At 49.1% G+C, this 21,725-nt stretch overlaps 11 non-coding genes and 19 pseudogenes across 11 annotated transcripts; all 30 read left to right on the forward strand.

Moving 5' to 3' along the window:
* The first annotated feature begins 7,753 nt into the window (after positions 1–7,753).
* On the forward strand, positions 7,754–7,872 carry LOC135601080 (5S ribosomal RNA). Its single transcript, XR_010483385.1, has one exon. It is a non-coding gene; the product is annotated as a 5S ribosomal RNA (ribosomal RNA).
* Positions 7,873–8,223: 351 nt separating this feature from the next.
* Positions 8,224–8,342, forward strand: LOC135599981 (5S ribosomal RNA). The gene has a single exon (XR_010482318.1). It is a non-coding gene; the product is annotated as a 5S ribosomal RNA (ribosomal RNA).
* Positions 8,343–8,692: 350 nt separating this feature from the next.
* Positions 8,693–8,811, forward strand: LOC135599791 (5S ribosomal RNA). Its single transcript, XR_010482134.1, has one exon. It is a non-coding gene; the product is annotated as a 5S ribosomal RNA (ribosomal RNA).
* Positions 8,812–9,161: 350 nt separating this feature from the next.
* LOC135600180 (5S ribosomal RNA) lies at positions 9,162–9,280 on the forward strand. The gene has a single exon (XR_010482507.1). It is a non-coding gene; the product is annotated as a 5S ribosomal RNA (ribosomal RNA).
* Positions 9,281–9,630: 350 nt separating this feature from the next.
* Positions 9,631–9,749, forward strand: LOC135601214 (5S ribosomal RNA). The gene has a single exon (XR_010483514.1). It is a non-coding gene; the product is annotated as a 5S ribosomal RNA (ribosomal RNA).
* A 350-nt stretch (positions 9,750–10,099) lies between these two features.
* LOC135602576 (5S ribosomal RNA) lies at positions 10,100–10,218 on the forward strand (annotated as a pseudogene).
* A 350-nt stretch (positions 10,219–10,568) lies between these two features.
* Positions 10,569–10,687, forward strand: LOC135602198 (5S ribosomal RNA; annotated as a pseudogene).
* A 350-nt stretch (positions 10,688–11,037) lies between these two features.
* LOC135601910 (5S ribosomal RNA) lies at positions 11,038–11,156 on the forward strand (annotated as a pseudogene).
* A 350-nt stretch (positions 11,157–11,506) lies between these two features.
* Positions 11,507–11,625, forward strand: LOC135603410 (5S ribosomal RNA; annotated as a pseudogene).
* A 350-nt stretch (positions 11,626–11,975) lies between these two features.
* Positions 11,976–12,094, forward strand: LOC135601395 (5S ribosomal RNA). The gene has a single exon (XR_010483689.1). It is a non-coding gene; the product is annotated as a 5S ribosomal RNA (ribosomal RNA).
* A 350-nt stretch (positions 12,095–12,444) lies between these two features.
* On the forward strand, positions 12,445–12,563 carry LOC135600968 (5S ribosomal RNA). Its single transcript, XR_010483276.1, has one exon. It is a non-coding gene; the product is annotated as a 5S ribosomal RNA (ribosomal RNA).
* Positions 12,564–12,913: 350 nt separating this feature from the next.
* Positions 12,914–13,032, forward strand: LOC135600957 (5S ribosomal RNA). Its single transcript, XR_010483266.1, has one exon. It is a non-coding gene; the product is annotated as a 5S ribosomal RNA (ribosomal RNA).
* Positions 13,033–13,382: 350 nt separating this feature from the next.
* Positions 13,383–13,501, forward strand: LOC135603080 (5S ribosomal RNA; annotated as a pseudogene).
* A 350-nt stretch (positions 13,502–13,851) lies between these two features.
* On the forward strand, positions 13,852–13,970 carry LOC135603422 (5S ribosomal RNA; annotated as a pseudogene).
* Positions 13,971–14,320: 350 nt separating this feature from the next.
* LOC135603629 (5S ribosomal RNA) lies at positions 14,321–14,439 on the forward strand (annotated as a pseudogene).
* Positions 14,440–14,789: 350 nt separating this feature from the next.
* On the forward strand, positions 14,790–14,908 carry LOC135603134 (5S ribosomal RNA; annotated as a pseudogene).
* A 350-nt stretch (positions 14,909–15,258) lies between these two features.
* Positions 15,259–15,377, forward strand: LOC135601490 (5S ribosomal RNA). The gene has a single exon (XR_010483782.1). It is a non-coding gene; the product is annotated as a 5S ribosomal RNA (ribosomal RNA).
* A 350-nt stretch (positions 15,378–15,727) lies between these two features.
* On the forward strand, positions 15,728–15,846 carry LOC135604591 (5S ribosomal RNA; annotated as a pseudogene).
* Positions 15,847–16,196: 350 nt separating this feature from the next.
* LOC135603863 (5S ribosomal RNA) lies at positions 16,197–16,315 on the forward strand (annotated as a pseudogene).
* A 350-nt stretch (positions 16,316–16,665) lies between these two features.
* LOC135602681 (5S ribosomal RNA) lies at positions 16,666–16,784 on the forward strand (annotated as a pseudogene).
* A 283-nt stretch (positions 16,785–17,067) lies between these two features.
* On the forward strand, positions 17,068–17,186 carry LOC135604301 (5S ribosomal RNA; annotated as a pseudogene).
* A 350-nt stretch (positions 17,187–17,536) lies between these two features.
* LOC135602342 (5S ribosomal RNA) lies at positions 17,537–17,655 on the forward strand (annotated as a pseudogene).
* Positions 17,656–18,039: 384 nt separating this feature from the next.
* Positions 18,040–18,158, forward strand: LOC135603986 (5S ribosomal RNA; annotated as a pseudogene).
* Positions 18,159–18,508: 350 nt separating this feature from the next.
* LOC135603976 (5S ribosomal RNA) lies at positions 18,509–18,627 on the forward strand (annotated as a pseudogene).
* A 350-nt stretch (positions 18,628–18,977) lies between these two features.
* On the forward strand, positions 18,978–19,096 carry LOC135599629 (5S ribosomal RNA). Its single transcript, XR_010481976.1, has one exon. It is a non-coding gene; the product is annotated as a 5S ribosomal RNA (ribosomal RNA).
* Positions 19,097–19,446: 350 nt separating this feature from the next.
* On the forward strand, positions 19,447–19,565 carry LOC135604295 (5S ribosomal RNA; annotated as a pseudogene).
* Positions 19,566–19,915: 350 nt separating this feature from the next.
* LOC135603221 (5S ribosomal RNA) lies at positions 19,916–20,034 on the forward strand (annotated as a pseudogene).
* Positions 20,035–20,383: 349 nt separating this feature from the next.
* LOC135604299 (5S ribosomal RNA) lies at positions 20,384–20,502 on the forward strand (annotated as a pseudogene).
* A 349-nt stretch (positions 20,503–20,851) lies between these two features.
* LOC135604211 (5S ribosomal RNA) lies at positions 20,852–20,970 on the forward strand (annotated as a pseudogene).
* A 350-nt stretch (positions 20,971–21,320) lies between these two features.
* On the forward strand, positions 21,321–21,439 carry LOC135601463 (5S ribosomal RNA). Its single transcript, XR_010483756.1, has one exon. It is a non-coding gene; the product is annotated as a 5S ribosomal RNA (ribosomal RNA).
* The last annotated feature ends 286 nt before the right edge of the window (positions 21,440–21,725 follow it).

Genomic DNA, 21,725 nt, shown 5'->3' on the forward strand with positions numbered 1-21,725 from the left:
GTATGCAAAGTTCAGCAAATGTGAATTTTGGTTGAATGAAGTTGCCTTCTTAGGCCATGTGATTTCAGGAAAGGGTATATCTGTTGATCCAAGGAAAATAGAAGCTGTAGTTGAATGGGAAGTACCAACAAATGTGACAGAAGTTAGGAGCTTCTTGGGCATGGCAGGTTATTACAGGAGATTTGTGGAGGGATTTTCTCGAATTGCTCAACCTCTCACCAAACTCACTAAGAAGAATATGAAATTTGTATGGGGTGATGATTGTGAGCAAAGTTTTCAAGAGTTAAAAAGAAGATTGACTAGTGCCCCTATTCTCACTATTCCAAGGGGTAATGATGAGTTTGTAGTTTATACTGATGCTTCAAGTAAGGGCCTAGGATGTGTTTTGATGCAGGAAGGGAGAGTAATTGCGTATGCTTCTAGGCAACTTAAAGGTTATGAACTGAATTACCCAACTCATGATTTGGAATTGGCAGCAATTATTTTTGCTTTAAAGATTTGGAGACATTATTTGTATGGTCGGCAGTTTGAAATCTTTACTGATCACAAGAGTTTAAAATATATTTTCACTCAGAAAGAGTTAAACATGAGGCAGCGAAGATGGATTGAACTTCTGAAGGATTATGATTGTACCATCCGTTATCACCCGGGCAAAGCCAATGTTGTAGCTGATGCACTTAGTAGGAAATCTACAAGTTTTATGGCTAGTCTGGTCGTGAAGCAATGGAAGCCAATAGAAGAAAATTTTGATTTGAAAGCTTTGAGGAAAGAGCAAGACTCGATGATTCTGATGGCCTCCATTCAAGTGCAGTCTGATCTTATGCAACAAATTAAGGAAGGACAATTACGAGATCCACATTTAATCTACTTGAGGAGTGAAGTAGAAAAGGGATTGAAGCCACAATTTCAAATTTCAAAGGATGGCCTATTGAGATTTGGGGAGAGAGTATGTGTACCAAATGAACTAGTTATCAAGAATCAAATCCTAACTGAAAGTCATACTTCAAAGTACACCCTACACCCTGGGAGCACTAAGATGTATAGAGATCTTCGAAGTCATTATTGGTGGAAAGGCATGAAGAAAGAAATGGCAATGTATGTTTCTAAATGTTTGACTTGTCAGCAAATCAAAGTGGAACACCAAAGACCTGGAGGGTTGTTGCAACCTTTAGTTATTCCTGAATGGAAATGGGAATGTATTACTATGGATTTTGTTTCAGGACTACCCAGAACCTCGAGGAAGCATGATGCTATTTGGGTTATCATTGATAGGTTAACAAAATCTGCGCATTTCCTACCGATTAATATGACTTATTCACTTGATAGACTTGCAGATTTATATGTTAATGAAGTAGTAAGACTTCATGGTATTCCAAAGGAGATTATCTCTGATAGAGACTCCAGATTTCTCTCTAGATTCTGGAGAAAATTGCAGGAGTCGATGGGCACTAAAGTCAAGTTTAGTACTGCATATCATCCTCAGACTGATGGTCAGTCAGAAAGAACAATTCAAACACTTGAGGATTTGCTTAGAGCCTATGTTATGGATTGGAAAGGTGAATGGGATAAGGATATTTCACTTGTTGAGTTCACGTATAATAATAGTTATCATTCAAGTATTCAGATGGCTCCTTATGAAGCTCTATATGGGCGAAAGTGCGTAACACCTGTATGTTGGGAGGAAGTTGGAGACAGAAAGCTATTAGCACCGGACAAGGTACAAGAAACTACCGAGAAAATTCAAGTAATAAGGAAAAGGTTAAAAACTGCTCAGAGTCGTCAAAAGAGTTATGCTGACAATAGAAGACGAGATATTGAGTTTGAAATCGGAGATTTTGTATTCTTAAAAGTCTCCCCTTCCAAAGGCATTATGAGGTTTGGGAAGAAAGGAAAATTAAGCCCAAGATTTATTGGACCTTTTGAGGTTCTTGAGAGGGTTGGTTCTGTCGCTTACAGGATTGCCTTGCCACCAGCATTGAGCCATGTCCATGATATATTTCATGTCTCGATGATTAGAAAGTATATGTATGACCCTTCTCACATCATTAAGTATGAGCTGGTGGAGTTCGATAAAGATCTATCCTATGTGGAAGAGCCTATTCAGATTATTGATAAGAAAGAAAAAGTCCTAAGGAATCGGGTCATCCCACTGGTTCAAGTAAATTGGAGACATCATTCTGGAGAAAAGACAACTTGGGAGCTAGAAGAGGAAATGAAAAAGGTGTATCCTCGTCTTTTCATCGAATAGAGGTACGATAAATTTAGAGGACTAAATTTTTCTTTTAAGGGGGGGAGAGTGTAACACCCCTCATTTCCGAATTTTCGTATAATATTTCTGGTGATAATGTAAGCATCTATTTTTAATTGACACAAGAAATAGAGTATGAATCAGAGGTAACTTATTTTTAAGATTTGGGAGATCTGTTCAAAAAAAAAAAGAAAGAATTTGAGGACCTATATGTAAACCCTAAGGACCTAATCGTGAATATGATAAAAACGAGGACTAAACTGCAAAATGCACCAAATGACAAATTCCACCGCTTAAGCCTCTCTGCCTTCGTTGTTAAGGAAGCAGAGGAGGCAGCTCGTGGGTGACCAGGGAAAGAAAAGAAGAAAAAGAAGAAGAAGAAGAAGAAGGAGAAGAGAAAGAAAATTTGGGGCTTTTAGGGTTTTTGCTTTAATCTTGTTACTTCGGGTCAAAATTTGCAAAGGCAAGTGTTCTAACCCCATCCTACATAAGTATTTGACTCTGTTTTTATGTTGATTCAAAATAAATTGGAAGATTTCTATTTAGAAACTGATATATCTCTCTTTGGACTTAAACCAGGGATTCTGAAAGTCTTTCGGTAAACTGACCCCTAAGCACTGTTTCGGCTATAAGTTTTAATATAGATTGAGAATTCAGGCAGGAACTATTTTGTTTGAAATTAGACTCGTATGTGTTTCTTTTGACACCGATTTTGTAGATTTTGGACACCGAATACTTACCCAAAAATTTGTTTCAAAAGAGCCTATAGACGCTGTAAAACAGAGTTCAGATTTCTGACCTTTCGATACTAAAACGCCTATAACTCCCTGTTGAAAATTCTGATTTGTATCAAACTGATTTTATTTGAAAGTAGACTTGAAATTCTCGCTTTTGACATATAGTTTGAAAATTTTGGAGTTCAATTGCCCACCCTATCGTCTGTTGATTCCGACCCTATAAATTCTGTAACACAGTGATTGTGATTTTGACCTTGTGTTACCAAATCAGAGGTAACTCAGTGTTGGGAGCCCTGTTTCATATGAAATCTGTTCCATCTTAATATAGATTGATATATGATTCGACCATAGCCTTATTATGGGTATTGGAGCATAATTGTTATTCTAAAATATTTGTTTGATGTGCCACTGGAATTCTGTCCGAAATCGAGCTCTGGTTGATTTCGCGTATTTGGTTCCATTCCTTTGGATATCTGAATTTGTCTAACCTTCTTATTGGAATTGAGCTGATTATGATTGCTTGGAATCCCTGTACACTCTTGCTTCCAATTCTTTCCTAAAATGAATACTTTTGTGAGAGATTTGTTCCTTGCATCATTGTTTTTGAAAAGGCACATGTATGTTTGGTTGTTCCGCGTGTGCTTCCGTTATATGCTGCTTATTGTTGAAACTGCCTTCTTGTACTCTGGTGTGTGGGATAATGTGAACCTTTGCCAGAAATGGTAAAGGGAGTTGTGAACCTTTGCCAGAAATGGTAAAGGGAGTTGTGAACCTTTGCCAGAAATGGTAAAGGGAGTTGTGAACCTTTGCCAGAAATGGTAAAGGGAGTTGTGAACCTTTGCCAGAAATGGTAAAGGGAGTTATGCATAGAGCCTGCGATGCTCTGCCGGCCCCCTCTGACTTCACTTAGACGTGGGTGGATGGAGCTCCCAGACGTGGGAGACTTTTGTCAGGTGGTCATTCAGAAATGGATGAATCACATTCTGACTGAGATCCCACTACACCCTCTATATGTTTGATATGACATCCAGAGTTTTGGTGAGTTATTTTTGTTCGTGCTCTGGATAAGTATGATATGATTGCAACGTCAAGGACGACGTTTGAGCTTCTGTACGACATATGAGTTTGATATGCTCTGAAATGCTTCATTCACTATTGAGTTTGCTTCGTAATGTTCCATAGATCGTTGATGTGTTCTGGAACATTTTATATGCCATTGATAAGCTCCGATATGTTTCCTTTGTTTCTGATATGCTCCAATTACTCTATGCCCCATCTGTCTGGAACCAAATATGTATGATTAAAAAGGACAATTATGATTCTGCTCCTAATGATATTATGTATACGAAATCGTATATTCTGCTTTTGTGTTTTGATACTGTATCTCTTGGAAATTGTACTATTTTGTTATGGATATGTTAGTCACTTGCTGAGCTCTTTATGCTCACCCCGTTTGTTGATAAATTTTTCAGGATAGCGTATCGCTTGCTTAAATGTTAAGAATGGGCTGAGGCAGTGGAAAGTTTAGAAGACGTTGGGCAGAACTTTTGTTAGCATATATGTAGTTGTGTATAAGCTACCTTGCATCTAATGAAATGTGACTATAAATCTAAACCTGTGGATTTTGTGTAAGTTAAAGGATCCCTCATGTATAGGGTTTTGGAATGTTAAATTAAATTTGTGTAATGATATGAACTTATGGTAAATCGATGATTGTGGTGACTGCATGGATTTCCCCACTTGTGGATTTATATTGTGGTTTTTATTTTGACGAGTCGAGTTTAGATTGTATGAATTATCGAGTGATGTGTGCTATGTTTATGAATTGTACAGGGTTATGAATTGGTAGATTATAGAAGTGAAATTTTTGATCTGAATGTTTTCTTAGTGACCTCAAATGTGTGTTTGGATCCTGGGTTAGTTGTGACGAAAGATTTTAAATATAATGGATATTTTTAGGGGCGTGATAGAGGTGGTATCAGAGCATGATTTGAGAATCACTAAGAATGTTATGTTTTTTTTGAGGTTTATTGACTATCATTTAGAGATTGATCAAAGAAAATGTTCTTTTGATGTTTTAGGAAGCAAGGATGACGAGATCATCTGGTTCTCCTGTTGCATCTACTACTGATCAATTGAGTGGTATTATGCGGACTTTGGAGACTATGGCACAAGTGATGCAACAACAACAACAACCTGTCCAACAAGGAAGTAATGATGGAATAGAGACATCAAACCGGACGGGGTTGGGAATTGGACAGTTTAAGAAGCTTAGTCCTCCCAGTTTCAGTGGTGAGTCTGATCCAATGGTGGCGGAACGATGGATGATGCAGATAGAGAAAATATTTGATGCCCTAAGTTACTCTGATGAACGAAAGGTTTTTCTTGCCACCTTTATGCTGGAAGGAGAAGCTGAACATTGGTGGAGAATGATTAAGAGGATGTCTGAAATCAAACATGAGCAAATGACATGGAAGTTATTCCAAGAAAAGTTTTACGACAAATATTTTCCCGATTGTATGAAAGAGCAAAAAGAATTGGAGTTCTTGAACCTTATCCAGGGAAGTATGACGGTTACAAAGTATGAATCTAGATTTACTGAGCTCTCCAGGTTTGCCACACATATGACTGATGATGAATCTAGAAAGGCAAGAAGGTTTGAAAGGGGATTACGGCCAGCAATAAGAAGCCGAATGTCAGCTTTAAAATTACAAACATATGCTGATACGGTAGAAAGAGCTTTGAAAATTGAAAGAGACATGGAGGAAATTCAAGAAATCATTGGCAAGAGCCAAAGGGACAAATTTACTAGCAAAAGCAGGAGAGAAAATAAATATGAAGATAGTAACAAGAGGTTTAAGACATCTGGATTTGAGAAAAGGAAACCATGGGGGAGGACTCAGTTATGTGAAAAATGTGGATCAAATCATGAAACGAGTCGGTGTTTTCGGGTGACTGGAGCATGTTTTAGTTGTGGAAAGCTAGGTCATCAAATAAAAGATTGCCCACTGAACAGGAAAAGAGAGCCACTGTCTCCTAGACCCTCAGCCCATGCTAGAGTGTACGCTATCACGGAACAAGATTCTAAAGCTTCTAAATCTGTGGTGGAAGGTATTCTTCATGTTTCTAAAAGAAATGCAAAAGTTTTGTTTGATCCTGGCTCCAACTTATCATTTGTTTCACAACACTTTGCTTGTCACTTGGATATTCTACCTAAACCCCTGGATTATATGCTATATGTAACAACTGCTGTTGGAGATTCATTGGCAACAAACGTAGTCTACCCATCTTGTTTGATCTCTATTGGAGACCATGAACTCCTTGCTGATTTGATTCTCCTAGAGATCCAGGGTTTTGATATTATACTTGGCATGGATTGGTTATCTTCTCATCACGCTAGTATTGACTGTTACAAAAAAATAATTACCTTCTGCATACCAGATCAGCCTATATTTTTCTTTGAGGGCATTAAGCATGATTTGCCTCCTTGCTTGATATCCGCACTTCAAGCTTATCATCTTATGCAGAAAGGTTGTCTTTGTTATATGGTGTGTGTAAAGGAGCATTCAAATCAGGAAACCCACATAGATGAAATTTCAGTGGTCAAAGAATTCCCTGATGTATTTCCTGATGACTTGCCTGGTTTACCTCTAGATAGAGAGGGTGAATTTGCTATTGATCTAGTCCCCAGTACAACCCCAATATCTAAGCCTCCCTACAGAATGGCACCACTTGAGTTAGAAGAATTAAAGAAGCAAATACAAGAATTATTAGATAAGGGTTTCATACGACCCAGTGTATCCCCATGGGGTGCTCCGGTACTATTAGTGAAGAAGAAGGATGGAACATTGAGGCTTTGTATTGATTATAGACAGTTGAATCAGGTGACCATCAAAAACAAATATCCCATACCTAGAATTGATGATTTGTTTGATCAACTGCAGGGTGCACAAGTATTCTCTAAGATTGACCTGAGGTCAGGTTACTATCAGTTGAGGATCAAAGAGGAGGATATTTCAAAAACAGCCTTCAGAACTCGATATGGTCATTATGAATTCTTGGTGATGCCTTTTGGTTTGACTAATGCCCCTGCAGCTTTTATGGAACTAATGAATAGGACATTTCAACAGCTCTTGGATATCTGTGTAATTGTATTTATTGATGACATATTGGTGTATTCAAGGAGTAATCAGGAGCATGAGGAACACTTGAGGAAGGTATTGTCCATACTAAGAGAAAAGAAGTTGTATGCAAAGTTCAGCAAATGTGAATTTTGGTTGAATGAAGTTGCCTTCTTAGGCCATGTGATTTCAGGAAAGGGTATATCTGTTGATCCAAGGAAAATAGAAGTTAAGCGTGCTTGGGCCAGAGTAGTACTACGATTGGTGATCCCCTGGGAAGTCCTCGTGTTGCACTCCTTTTTGCATCCTGGGATACGAAACATCTCCCGTAGAGCTCCGAGACGTTTGTTCTGGGGTTGGAAATTTGCTTTGACCGCTACGCAGTCAGTATCGAGGGGCTCGGAGAGAGATTTCCAGATTGGGGTCGCAATAGCGATTCCGAGTTAGTTCTAGAAAGTCCCGATGGTTTCTGCACGAGCTTGCCGTGACCGATACGCAGTCGTCGGGCTAGGGCTCGGAGAGAGCTTGCAATAGGGATTTCGTGACCGTTCGAGAAAGCGTCGACGGTTTCGTGACGGGTAAGATGCTCCTGACGTTGATGCACTGACCGCGACGTTCACATAGGCGAGGGACGAAGCATGCGAAACGGGTGCGATAATGCCAGCACTAAATCACCGGATCCCATCAAAACTCCGAAGTTAAGCGTGCTTGGGCCAGAGTAAGACTAGGATGGGTGACCCCCTGGGAAGTCCTCGTATTGCACTCCTTTTTGCATCCCGGGATATAAAAAACATCTCCCGTAGAGCTCCGAGACGATTGTTTTGGGGCTGGAAATTTGCCGTGACCGCTACGCTGTCAGTATCGAGGGGCTCGGAGAGAGCTTTCCGGATTGGGGTCGCAATAGCGATTCCGAGATCGTTCTAGAAAGTGCCGATGGTTTCGGCACGCGCTGTCGTGACCGATACGCAGTCGTCGGGCTAGGGCTCGGAGAGAGCTTGCAATAGGGATTTCATGAACGTTCGAGAAAGCGCCGACGGTTTCGTGACGGGTAAGAGGCTCCTGACGTTGATGCACCGACCGCGACGTTCACATAGGCGAGGGACGAAGCTCGTGAAACGTGTGCGATAATGGCAGCACTAAATCACCGGATCCCATCAGAACTCCGAAGTTAAGCGTGCTTGGGCAAAAGTAGTACTACGATGGGTGACCCCTTGGGAAGTCCTGGTGTTGCACTCCTTTTTGCATCCCGAGATACGAAACATCTCACGTAGAGCTCCGGGATGATTGTTTTGGGGCTGGAAATTTGCCGTGACCGCTACGATGTCAGTATCGAGGGGCTAGGAGAGAGCTTTCCGGATTGGGGTCGCAATAGCAATTCCGAGATCGTTCTAGAAAGTGCCGATGGTTTCGGCACGCGCTTGCCGTGACCGATACGCAGTCGTCGGGCTAGGGCTCGGAGAGAGCTTGCAATAGGGATTTCTTGAACGTTCGTGAAAGCGCCGACGGTTTTGTGACGGGCAAGAGGCTCCGGACGTTGATGGGCCGACCGCGACGTGCACATAGCCGAGGGACGAAGCACGCGAAACGGGTGCGATAATGCCAGTACTAAATCACCGGATCCCATCAGAACTACGAAGTTAAGCGTGCGTGGGCAAGAGTAGTACTAGGATGGGAGACCCCCTGGGAAGTCCTCGTGTTGCACTCCTAATTGCATCCCGAGATACGAAACATCTCCCGTAGAGCTCCGAGATGATTGTTTTGGGGCTCAAAATTTGCTGTGACCGCTACGCTGTCAGTATCGAGGGGCTCCGAGAGAGCTTTCCGGATTGGGGTCACAATAGCGATTCCGAGATCGTTCTAGAAAGTGCCGATGGTTTCGGCACGCGCTTGCCGTGACCGATACGCAGTCGTCGGGCTAGGGCTCGGAGAGAGCTTGCAATAGGGATTTCGTGAACGTTCGAGAAAGCGCCGACGGTTTCGTGACGGGCAAGAGGCTCCGGACGTTGATGCGCCGACAGCGACGTGCACATAGGCGAGGGACGAAGTAAGCGAAACGGGTGCGATAATGCCAGCACTAAATCACCGGATCCCATCAGAACTCCGAAGTTAAGCTTGCTTGGGCAAAAGTAGTACTAGGATGGCTGACCCCCTGGGAAGTCCGCGTGTTGCACTCCATTTTGCATCCCGAGATACGAAACATCTCCCGTAGAGCTCCGAGATGATTGTTTTGGGGCTCGAAATTTGCCGTGATCGCTACGCTGTCAGTATCGAGGGGCTCGGAGAGAGCTTTCCGGATTGGGGTCGCAATAGCGATTCCGAGATCGTTCTAGAAAGTGCCAATGGTTTCTGCACGCGCTTGCCGTGACCGATACGCAGTCGTCGGGCTAGGGCTCGGAGAGAGCTTTCAATAGGGATTTCGTGAACATTCGAGAAAGCACAGACGGTTTCGTGATGGGCAAGAGGCTCCGGACGTTGATGCGCCGACCGCGACGTGCACATAGTCGAGGGACGAAGCACGCGAAACGGGTGCGATAATGCCAGCACTAAATCACCGGATCCCATCAGAACTCCGAAGTTAAGCGTGCGTGGGCAAGAGTAGTACTAGGATGGGTGACCCCCTGGGAAGTCCTCGTGTTGCACTCCTTTTTGCATCCCGAGATACGAAACATCTCCCATAGAGCTCCGATATGATTGTTTTGGGGCTCGAAATTTGCCGTGACCGCTACGCTGTCAGTATCGAGGGGCTCCGAGAGAGCTTTCCGGATTGGGGTCACAATAGCAATTCCGAGATCTTTCTAGAAAGTGCCGATGGTTTCGGCACGTGCGTGCCGTGACCGATACGCGGTCGTCGGGCTAGGGCTCGGAGAGAGCTTGCAATAGGGATTTCGTGAACATTCGAGAAAGCGCCGACGGTTTCGTGACGGGCAAGAGGCTCCGGACGTTGATGCTCCGACCGCGATATGCACACAGGCGAGGGACGATGCTCGCGAAACGGGTGCGTTAATGGCAGCACTAAATCACCGGATCCCATCAAAACACCGAAGTTAAGCGTGCTTGGGCCAGAGTAGTACTACGATGGGTGACCCCCAGGGAAGTCCTTGTGTTGCACTCCTTTTTGCATCCCGGGATACGAAACATCTCCCGTAGAGCTCCGAGACGATTGTTTTGGGGCTGGAAATTTGCTGTGACCGCTACGCTGTCAGTATCGAGGGGCTCGGAGAGAGCTTTCTGGATTGGGGTCGCAATAGCGATTCCGAGATCGTTCTAGAAAGTGCCGATGGTTTCAGCACGCGCATGCCGTGACCGATACGCAGTCGTCGGGCTAGGGCTCGGAGAGAGCTTGCAATAGGGATTTCGTGAACGTTCGAGAAAGCGCCGACGGTTTCGTGACGGGCAAGAGGCTCCGGACGTTGATACGCCGACCGCGACGTGCACATAGGCGAGGGACGAAGCATGCGAAACGGTTGCGATAATGCCAGCACTGAATCACCGGATCCCATCAAAACTACGAAGTTAAGCGTGCTTGGGCCAGAGTAGTACTACGATGGGTGACCCCGTGGGAAGTCCTCGTGATGCACTCCTTTTTGCATCCCGGGATACGAAACATCTCCCGTAGAGCTCTGAGACGATTGTTTTGGGGCTAGAAATTTGCTTTGACCGCTATGCAGTCAGTATCGACGGGGTCGGAGAGAGCTTTCCGGATTGGGGTCGCAATAGCGATTCCGAGATCGTTCTAGAAAGTGTCGATGGTTTCGGCACGTGCTTGCCGTGATCGATACGCAATCGTCGGGCTAGGGCTCGGAGAGAGCTTGCAATATGGATTTCGTGAACGTTCGAGAAAGCGATGACGGTTTCGTGACGGGCAAGAGGCTCCGGACGTTGATGCGCCGACCGCGACGTGCACATAGGCGAGGGACGACGCACGCGAAACGGGTGTGATAATGCCAGCACTAAATCACCAGATCCCATCAAAACACCGAAGTTAAGCGTGCTTGGGCCAGAGTAGTACTACGATGGGTGACCCCCTGTGAAGTCCTCGTGTTGCACTCCTTTTTGCATACCGGGATACGAAACATCTCCCGTAGAGCTCCGAGACGTTTGTTTTGGGGCTGGAAATTTGCTTTGACCGCTACGCAGTCACTATCGAGGGGCTGAGAGAGAGCTTTCCGGATTGGTGTCGCAATAGCGATTCCGAGATCGTTCTCGAAAGTGCCGATGGTTTCGGCACGTGCTTGCCGTGACCGATACGCAGTCGTCGGGCTTGGGCTCGGAGAGAGCTTGCAATAGGGATTTCGTGAACGTTCGAGAAAGCGCCGACGGTTTCGTGATGGGCAAGAGGCTCCGGACGTTGATGCGCCGACCGCGACGTGCACATAGGCGAGGGACGAAGCACGCGAAACGGGTGCGATAATGCCAGCACTAAATCGCCAGATCCTATCAAAACACCGAAGTTAAGCATGCTTGGGCCAGAGTAGTACTACGATGGGTGACCCCCTGGGAAGTCCTCGTGTTGCACTCCTTTTTGCATCCCGGGATACGAAACATCTCCCGTAGAGCTCCGAGACGATTGTTTTGGGGCTGGAAATTTGCTGTGACCGCTACGCTGTCAGTATCGAGGGGCTCGGAGAGAGCTTTCCGGATTGGGGTCGCAATAGCGATTCCGAGATCGTTCTAGAAAGTGCCGATGGTTTCGGCACGCGCGTGCCGTGACCGATACGTAGTCGTCGGGCTAGGGCTCGGAGAGAGCTTGCAATAGGGATTTCGTGAACGTTCGAGAAAGCGCCGACGGTTTCGTGACGGGCAAGAGGCTCCGGACGTTGGTACGCCGACCGCGACGTGCACATAGGCGAGGGACGAAGCACGCGAAACGGGTGCGATAATGCCAGCACTAAATCACCGAATCCCATCAAAACTACGAAGTTAGGCGTGCTTGGGCCAGAGTAGTACTAGGATGGGTGACCCCCTGGGAAGTCCTCGTGTTGCACTCCTTTTTGCATCCCGGGATACGAAACATCTCCCGTAGAGCTCCGAGACGATTATTTTGGGGTTGGAAATTTGCTGTGATCGCTACGCTGTCAGTATCGAGGGGCTCGGAGAGAGCTTTCCGGATTGGGGTCACAATAGCGATTCCGAGATCGTTCTAGAAAGTGCCGATGGTTTCCGCGCGCGCTTGCCGTGACCGATACGCAGTCGTCGAGCTAGGGCTCGGAGAGAGCTTGCAATAGGGATTTCGTGAACGTACGAGAAAGCGCCTACGATTTCGTGACGGGCAAGAGGCTCCAGACGTTCATACGCCGACCGCGACGTGCACAAAGGCGAGGGACGAAGCACGCGAAACGGGTGCGATAATGCCAGCACTAAATCACTGGATCCCATCAAAACTCCGAAGTTATGCGTGCTTGGGCCAGAGTAGTACTAGGATGGGTGACCCCCTGGGAAGTCCTCGAGTTGCACTCCTTTTTGCATCCCGGGATACGAAACATCTCCCGTAGAGCTCCGAGACGTTTGTTTTGGGGCTGGAAATTTGCTTTGACCGCTACGCAGTCAGTATCGAGGGGCTCAGAGAGAGCTTTCCGGTTTGGGGTCGCAATAGCTATTCCGAGATCGTTCTAGAAAGTGCTAATGGTTTCGGCACGCGCTTGCCGTGACCGATATGCAGTCGTCGGGCTAGGGCTCGGAGAGAGCTTGCAATAGGGATTTCGTGAACGTTTGAGAAAGCGACGACGGTTTCGTGACGGGCAAGAGGCTCCGGACGTTGATGCCCCGACCGCGATGTGCACATAGGCGAGGGACGAAGCAAGCGAAACGGGTGCGATAATGCCAGCACTAAATCACCAGATCCCATCAAAACACCGAAGTTAAGAGTGCATGGGCTAGAGTAGTACTACGATGGGTGACCCCCTGGGAAGTCCTCGTGTTGCACTCCTTTTTGCATCCCGGGATACGAAACATCACCCGTAGAGCTCCGAGATAATTGTTTTGGGCCTGGAAATTTGCTGTGACCGCTACACAGTCAGTATCGAGGGGCTCGGAGAGAGCTTTCCGGGTTGGGGTCGCAATAGCGATTCCGAGATCGTTCTAGAGACTGCCGATGGTTTCGGCACGTGCTTGCCTTGATCGATACGCAGTCATCGGGGTAGGGCTCGGAGAGAGCTTGCAATAGGGATTTCATGAACGTTCGAGAAAGCGCCAACGGTTTCGTGACGGGCAAGAGGCTCCGGACGTTGCTATGCCGACCGCGACGTGTACATAGGCGAGGGACGAAGCTCGCGAAACGGGTGCGATAATGGTAGCACTAAATCATCGGATCCCATCAAAACACCGAAGTTAAGCGTGCTTGGGCCAGAGTAGTACTACGATGGGTGACCCCCTGGGAAGTCCTCGTGTTGCACTCCTTTTTGCATCCCTGGATACGAAACATCTCCCGTAGAGCTCCGAGACATTTGTTTTGGGGCTGGAAATTTGCTTTGACCGCTACGCTGTCAGTATCGAGGGGCTCAGAGAGAGCTTTCCGGATTGGGGTCGCAATAGCGATTCCGAGATCGTTCTAGAAAGTGACGATGGTTTCGGCACGCGCTTGCCATGACCGATACGCAGTCCTCGGGCTAGGGCTCGGAGAGAGCTTGCAATAGGGATTTCGTGAACGTTCGAGAAAGCGACGACGGTTCCGTGATGGGCAAGAGGCTCCGGACGTTGATGCGCCGACCGCGACGTGCACATAGGCGAGGGACGAAGCACGCGAAACGGGTGCGATAATGTCAGCACTAAATCACCAGATCCCATCAAAACACCGAAGTTAAGCGTGCTTGGGCAAGAGTAGTACTACGATGAGTGACTCCCTGGGAAGTCCTCGTGTTGCACTCCTTTTTGCATCCCGGGATACGAAATATCTCACGTAGAGCTCCGAGACGATTGTTTTGGGGCTGGAAATTTGCTATGACCGCTACGCAGTTAGTATCGAGGGGCTCGGAGAGAGCTTTCCGGATTGGGGTCGCAATAGCGATTCCGAGATTGTTCTAGATAGTGCCGATGGTTTCGGCACGTGCTTGCCGTGATCAATACGCAGTCGTCGGGCTAGGGCTCGGAGAGAGGTTGCAATAGGGATTTCGTCAACGTTCGAGAAAGCGTCGACGGTTTCGTGACGTGCAAGAGGCTCCGGACGTTGATGCGCCGACCGCGACGTGTACATAGGCGAGGGACGAATCTCGCGAAACGGGTGCGATAATGGCAGCACTAAATCACCGGATCCCATCAAAACACCGAAGTTAAGCGTGCTTGGGCCCGAGTAGTACTACAATGGGTGACCCCCTGGGAAGTCCTCGTGTTTCACTCCTTTTTGCATCCCGGGATACGAAACATCTCCCGTAGAGCTCCGAGACGTTTGTTTTAGGGCTGGAAATTTGCTGTGACCGCTACGCTGTCAGTATCGAGGGGCTTGGAGAGAGCTTTCCGGATTGGGGTCGCAAGAGCTATTCCGTGATCGTTCTAGAAAGTGACGATGGTTTCGGCACGTGCTTGCCTTGATCGATACGCAGTCGTCGGGCTATGGCTCGGAGAGAGCTAGCAATAGGGATTTCGTGAACGTTCGAGAAAGCGGCGACTATTTCGTGACGGGCAAGAGGCTCCGGACGTTGATGCGCCGACCGCGACGTGCACATAGGCGAGGGACGAAGCACGCGAAACGGGTGCGATAATGCCAGCTCTAAATCACCAGATCCCATCAAAACACCAAAGTTAAGTGTGCTTGGGCCAGAGTAGTACTACGATGGGTGACCCCCTGGGAAGTCCTCGTGTTGCACTCTTTTTTGCATCCCGGGATACGAAACATCTCCCGTAGAGCTCCGAGACGATGGTTTTGGGGCTGGAAATTTGCTATGATCGCTACGCTGTCAGTATCGAGGGGCTCGGAGAGCGCTTTCCGGATTGGGGTCGCAATAGCGATTCCGAGATCGTTCTAGAAAGTGCCGATGGTTTCGGCACGTGCTTGCCGTGATCGATACGCAGTCGTCGGGCTAGGGCTCGGAGAGAGCTTGCAATAGGGATTTCGTGAACGTTCGAGAAAACACTGACGGTTTCGTGACGGGCAAGATGCTCCGGACGTTGCTGCGCCGACCGCGACGTGTACATAGGCGAGGGACGAAGCTCGCGAAACGGGTGCGATAATGGCAGCACTAAATCACCGGATCCCATCAAAACACCGAAGTTAAGCGTGCTTGGGCCAGAGTAGTACTACGATGGGTGACCCCCTGGGAAGTCCTCGTGTTGCACTCCTTTTTGCATCCCCGGATATGAAACATCTCCCGTAGAGCTCCGAGACGATTGTTTTGGGGCTGGAAATTTGCTGTGACCGCTACGCTGTCAGTATCGAGGGGCTCGGAGAGAGCTTTCTAGATTGGGGTCGCAATAGCGATTCCGAGATCGTTCTAGAAAGTGCCGATGGTTTCGGCACGTGCTTGCCGTGATCGATACGCAGTTGTCGGGCTAGGGCTCGGAGAGAGCTTGCAATAGGGATTTCGTGAACGTTCGAGAAAGCGACGACGGTTTCGTGACGGGCAAGAGGCTCCGGACGTTGATGCGCCGACCGCGACGTGCACATAGCCGAGGGACGAAGCACGCGAAACGGGTGCGATAATGGCAGCACTAAATCACCAAATCCCATAAAAACACCAAAGTTAAGTGTGCTTGGGCCAGAGTAGTACTACGATGGGTGACCCCCTGGGAAGTCCTCGTGTTGCACTCTTTTTTGCATCCCGGGATACGAAACATCTCCCGTAGAGCTCCGAGACGATTGTTTTGGGGCTGGAAATTTGCTGTGATCGCTACGCTGTCAGTATCGAGGGGCTCGGAGAGAGCTTTCCGGATTGGGGTCGCAATAGCGATTCCGAGATCGTTCTAGAAAGTACCGATGGTTTCGGCACGTGCTTGCCGTGATCGATACGCAGTTGTCGGGCTAGGGCTCGGAGAGAGCTTGCAATAGGGTTTTCGTGAACGTTCGAGTAAGCACCGACCGTTTCGTGACAGGCAAGAGGCTCCGGACGTTGATGCGCCGACCACGACGTGCACATAGGCGAGGGACGAAGCTCGCGAAACGGGTGCGATAATGGCAGCAGTAAATCACCGGATCCCATCAAAACACCGAAGTTAAGCGTGCTTGGGCCAGAGTAGTACTACGATGGGTGACCCCCTGGGAAGTCCTCATGTTGCACTCCTTTTTGCATCCCGGGATACGAAACATCTCCCGTAGAGCTCCGAGACGATTGTTTTGGGGTTGAAAATTTGTTGTGACCGCTACGCTATCAGTATCGAGGGGCTCGGAGAGAGCTTTCCGGATTGGGGTCGCAATAGCGATTCCGAGATCGTTCTAGAAAGTGACGATGGATTCGGCACGTTCTTGCCGTGATCGATACGCAGTCGTCGGGCTAGGGCTCGGAGAGAGCTAGCAATAGGGATTTCGTGAATGTTCGAGAAAGCGCTGACATTTTCGTGACGGGCAAGAGGCTCCGGACGTTGCTGCGCCGACCGCGACGTGTACATAGGCGAGGGACGAAGCTCGCGAAATGGGTGCGATAATGGCAGCACTAAATCACCGGATCCCATCAAAACACCGAAGTTAAGCATGCTTGGGCCAGAGTAGTACTACGATGGGTGACCCCCTGAGAAGTCCTCGTGTTGCACTCCTTTTTGCATCCCCGGATACGAAACATCTCCCGTAGAGCTCCGAGACATTTGTTTTGGGGCTGGAAATTTGCTTTGACCGCTACGCTGTCAGTATCGAGGGGCTCAGAGAGAGCATTCCGGATTGGGGTCGCAATAGCGATTCCGAGATCGTCGGAGAGAGCTTGCAATAGGGATTTCGTGAACGTTCGAGAAAGCGACGACTGTTTCGTGACGGGCAAGAGGTTCCGGACGTTGATGCGCCGACCGCGACGTGCACATAGCCGAGGGACGAAGCACGCGAAACGGGTGCGATAATGGCAGCACTAAATCACCAGATCCCATAAAAACACCAAAGTTAAGTGTGCTTGGGCCAGAGTTGTACTACGATGGGTGACCCCCTGGGAAGTCCTCGTGTTGCACTCTTTTTTGCATCCCGGGATACGAAACATTACCCGTAGAGCTCCGAGACGATTGTTTCAGGGCTGGAAATTTGCTGTGACCGCTACGCAGTCAGTATCGAGGGGCTCGGAGAGAGCTTTCCGGATTGGGGTCGCAATAGCGATTCCGAGATCGTTCTAGAGAGTGCCGATGGTTTCGGCACGTGCTTGCCGTGATCGATACGCAGTCGTCGGGCTAGGGCTCGGAGAGAGCTAGCAATAGGGATTTCGTGAATGTTCGAGAAAGCGCTGACATTTTCGTGACGGGCAAGAGGCTCCGGACGTTGCTGCGCCGACCGCGACGTGTACATAGGCGAGGGACGAAGCTCGCGAAACGGGTGCGATAATGGCAGCACTAAATCACCGGATCCCATCAAAACACCGAAGTTAAGCGTGCTTGGGCCAGAGTAGTAGTACGATGGGTGACCCCCTGGGAAGTCCTCGTGTTGCACTCCATTTTGCATCCCCGGATACGAAACATCTCCCGTAGAGCTCCGAGACATTTGTTTTGGGGCTGGAAATTTGCTTTGACCGCTACGCTGTCAGTATCGAGGGGCTCAGAGAGAGCATTCCGGATTCGGGTCGCAATAGCGATTCCGAGATCGTCGGAGAGAGCTTGCAATAGCGATTCCGAGATCTTTCTTGAAAGTGCCGATGGTTTCGGCACGCGCTTGCCGTGACCGATACGCAGTCGTCGGGCTATGGCTCGGATAGAGCTTGCAATAGGGATTTCGTCAACGTTCGAGAAAGCGACGACGGTTTCGTGATGGGCAAGAGGCTCCGGACGTTGATGCGCCGACCGCGACGTGCACATAGGCGAGGGACGACGCACGCGAAACGGGTGCGATAATGGCAGCACTAAATCACCAGATCCCATAAAAACACCAAAGTTAAGTGTGCTTGGGCCAGAGTAGTACTACGATGGGTGACCCCCTGGGAAGTCCTCGTGTTGCACTCTTTTTTGCATCCCGGGATACGAAACATCTCCCGTAGAGCTCCGAGACGATTGTTTTGGGGCTGGAAATTTGCTGTGACCGCTACGCTGTCAGTATCGAGTGGCTCGAAGAGAGCTTTCCGGATTGGGGTCGCAATAGCGATTCCGAGATCGTTCTAGAAAGTGCCGATGGTTTCGGCAGGTGCTTGCCGTGATCGATACGCAGTCGTCGGGCTAGGGCTTAGAGAGAGCTTGCAATAGGGATTTCGTGAACGTTCGAGAAAGCGTCGACGGTTTCGTGATGGGCAAGATGCTCCGGACGTTGATGCGCCGACCGCGACGTGTACATAGGCGAGGGACGAAGCTCACGAAACGGGTGCGATAATGGCAGCACTAAATCACCGGATCCCATCAAAACACCGAAGTTAAGCGTGCTTGGGCCCGAGTAGTACTACGATGGGTGACCCCCTGGGAAGTCCTCGTGTTTCACTACTTTTTGCATCCCGGGAAACGAAACGTCTCCCGTAGAACTCCGAGACGATTGTTTTGGGGTTGGAAATTTGCTGTGACCGCTACGCAGTCAGTATCGAGGGGCTCTGAGAGAGCTTTCAGGATTGGGGTCGCAATAGCGATTCCGAGATCGTTCTAGAAAGTGCCGATGGTTTCGGCACGCACTTGCCGTGACCGATACGCAGTCGTCGAGCTAGGGCTCGGAGAGAGCTTGCAATAGGGATTTCGTGAACGTTCGAGAAAGCGCCGATGGTTTCGTGACGGGCAAGAGGCTCCAGACGTTGATACGCCGACCGCGACATGCACAAAGGCGAGGGACGAAGCACGCGAAACGGGTGCGATAATGCCGGCACTAAATCACTGGATCCCATCAAAACTCCGAAGTTAAGCGTGCTTGGGCCAGAGTAGTACTAGGATGGGTGACCCCCTGGGAAGTCCTCGTGTTGCATTCCTTTTTGCATCCCGGGATACGAAACATCTCCCGTAGAGCTCCGAGACGATTGTTTTGGGGTTGGAAATTTGCTGTGACCGCTACGCAGTCAGTATCGAGGGGCTCGGAGAGAGCTTTCGGGATTGGGGTCGCAATAGGGATTCCCAGATCGTTCTAGAAAGTGCCGATGGTTTCGGCATGTGCTTGCCGTGATCGATACGCAATCGTCGGGCTAGGGCTCGGAGAGAGCTTGCAATAGGGTTTTCGTGAACGTTCGAGTAAGCACCGACCGTTTCGTGACGGGCAAGAGGCTCCGGACGTTGATGCGCCGACCGCGACGTGCACATAGGCGAGGGACGAAGCTCGCGAAACGGGTGCGATAATGGCAGCAGTAAATCACCGGATCCCATCAAAACACCGAAGTTAAGCGTGCTTGGGCCAGAGTAGTATTACGATGGGTGACCCCCTGGGAAGTCCTCATGTTGCACTCCTTTTTGCATCCCGGGATACGAAACATCTCCCGTAGAGCTCCGAGACGATTGTTTTGGGGTTGGAAATTTGCTGTGACCGCTACGCTATCAGTATCGAGGGGCTCGGAGAGAGCTTTCCGGATTGGGGTCGCAATAGCGATTCCGAGATCGTTCTAGAAAGTGACGATGGATTTGGCACGTTCTTGCCGTGATCGATACGCAGTCGTCGGGCTAGGGCTCGGAGAGAGCTTGCAATAGGGATTTCGTGAACGTTCGAGAAAGCGTCGACGGTTTCGTGACGGGCAATTGGCTCCGGACGTTGATGCGCCGACCGCGACGTGCACATAGGCGAGGGACGAAGCTCGCGATACGGGTGCGATAATGGCAGCACTAAATCACCGGATCCCATCAAAACACCGAAGTTAAGCGTGCTTGGGCCAGAGTAGTACTACGATGGGCGACCCCCTGGGAAGTCCTCTTGTTGCACCCCTCTTTGCATCCCGGGATACGAAACATCTCCCGTAGAGCTCCGAGACATTTGTTTTGGGCTGGAAATTTGCTTTGACAGCTACGCAGTCAGTATCAAGGGGCTCAGAGAGAGCTTTCCGGATTGGGGTCGCAATAGCGATTTCGAGATCGTTCTAGAAAGTGCCGATGGTTTCGGCACGTGCTTGCCGTGATCGATATGCAGTCGTCGGGCTAGGGCTCGGAGAGAGCTTGCAATAGGGATTTCGTGAACGTTCGAGAAAGCGCCGACGGTTTCGTGACGGGCAATAGGCTCCGGACGTTGATGCGCCGACCGCGACGTGCACATAGGCGAGGGACGAAGCACACGAAACGGGTGCGATAATGCCAGTACTAAATCACCAGATCCTATCAAAACACCCAAGTTAAGCATGCTTGGGCCAGAGTAGTACTACGATGGGTGACCCCCTGGGAAGTCCTCGTGTTGCACTCCTTTTTGCATCCCGGGATACGAAACATCTCCCGTAGAGCTCCGAGATGATTGTTTTGGGGCTGGAAATTTGCCGTGACCGCTACGCTGTCAGTATCGTGGGGCTCGGAGAGAGCTTTCGGATTGGGGTCGCAATAGCGGATCCAAGATCATTCTAGAAAGTGCCGATGGTTTCGGCACGTGCTTGCCGTGACCGATACGCAGTCGTCGGGCTAGGGCTCGGAGAGAGCTTGCAATAGGGATTTCGTGAAGGTTCGAGAAAGCGCCGACGGTTTCGTGACGGGCAAGAGGCTCCGGACGTTGATGCACCGACCGTGACGTGCACATAGGCGAGGGACGAAGCACGCGAAACGGGTGCGATAATGCCAGTACTAAATCACCAGATCATATCAAAACACCGAAGTTAAGCATACTTGGGCCAGAGTAGTACTACGATGGGTGACCCCCTAGGAAGTCCTCGTGTTGCACTCCTTTTTGCATCCCGGGATACGAAACATCTCCCGTAGAGCTCCGAGATGATTGTTTTGGGGCTGAAAATTTGCTGTGACTGCTACGCAGTCAGTATCGAGGGGCTCGGAGAGAGCTTTCCGGATTGGGGTCGCAATAGTGATTCCGAGATCGTTCTAGAAAGTGCCGATGGTTTCGGCACGCGCTTGCCGTGACCGATACGCAGTCGTCGGGCTAGGGCTCGGAGAGAGCTTGCAATAGGGATTTCGTGAACGTTCGAGAAAGCGTCAACGGTTTCATGACGGGCAAGAGGCTCCGGACGTTGATACGCCGACCGCGACGTTCACATAGGCGAGGGACGAAGCACGCGAAACGGGTGCGATAATGCCAGCACTAAATCACCGGATCCCATCAAAACTCCGAAGTTAAGCGTGCTTGGGCCAGAGTAGTACTACGATGGGTGACCCCCTGGGAAGTCCTCGTGTTGCACTCCTTTTTGCATCCCGGGATACGAAACATCTCCCGTAGAGCTCCGAGACGATTGTTTTGGGGTTGGAAATTTGCTGTGACTGCTACGCAGTCAGTATCGAGGGGCTCGGAGAGAGCTTTCCGGATTGGGGTCGCAATCGCGATTCCGAGATCGTTCTAGAAAGTGCCGATGGTTTCGGCACGTGCTTGCCGTGATCGATACGCAGTCGTCGGGCTAGGGCTCGGAGAGAGCTTGCAATAGGGATTTCGTGAACGTTCGAGATGTTAGGATCGAGAGCACTAAGAGGGGG

The sequence above is a fragment of the Musa acuminata genome, chromosome BXJ2-1 (assembly GCF_036884655.1).
Source record: "Musa acuminata AAA Group cultivar baxijiao chromosome BXJ2-1, Cavendish_Baxijiao_AAA, whole genome shotgun sequence".
NCBI classification, from domain to species: Eukaryota; Viridiplantae; Streptophyta; class Magnoliopsida; order Zingiberales; family Musaceae; genus Musa; species Musa acuminata.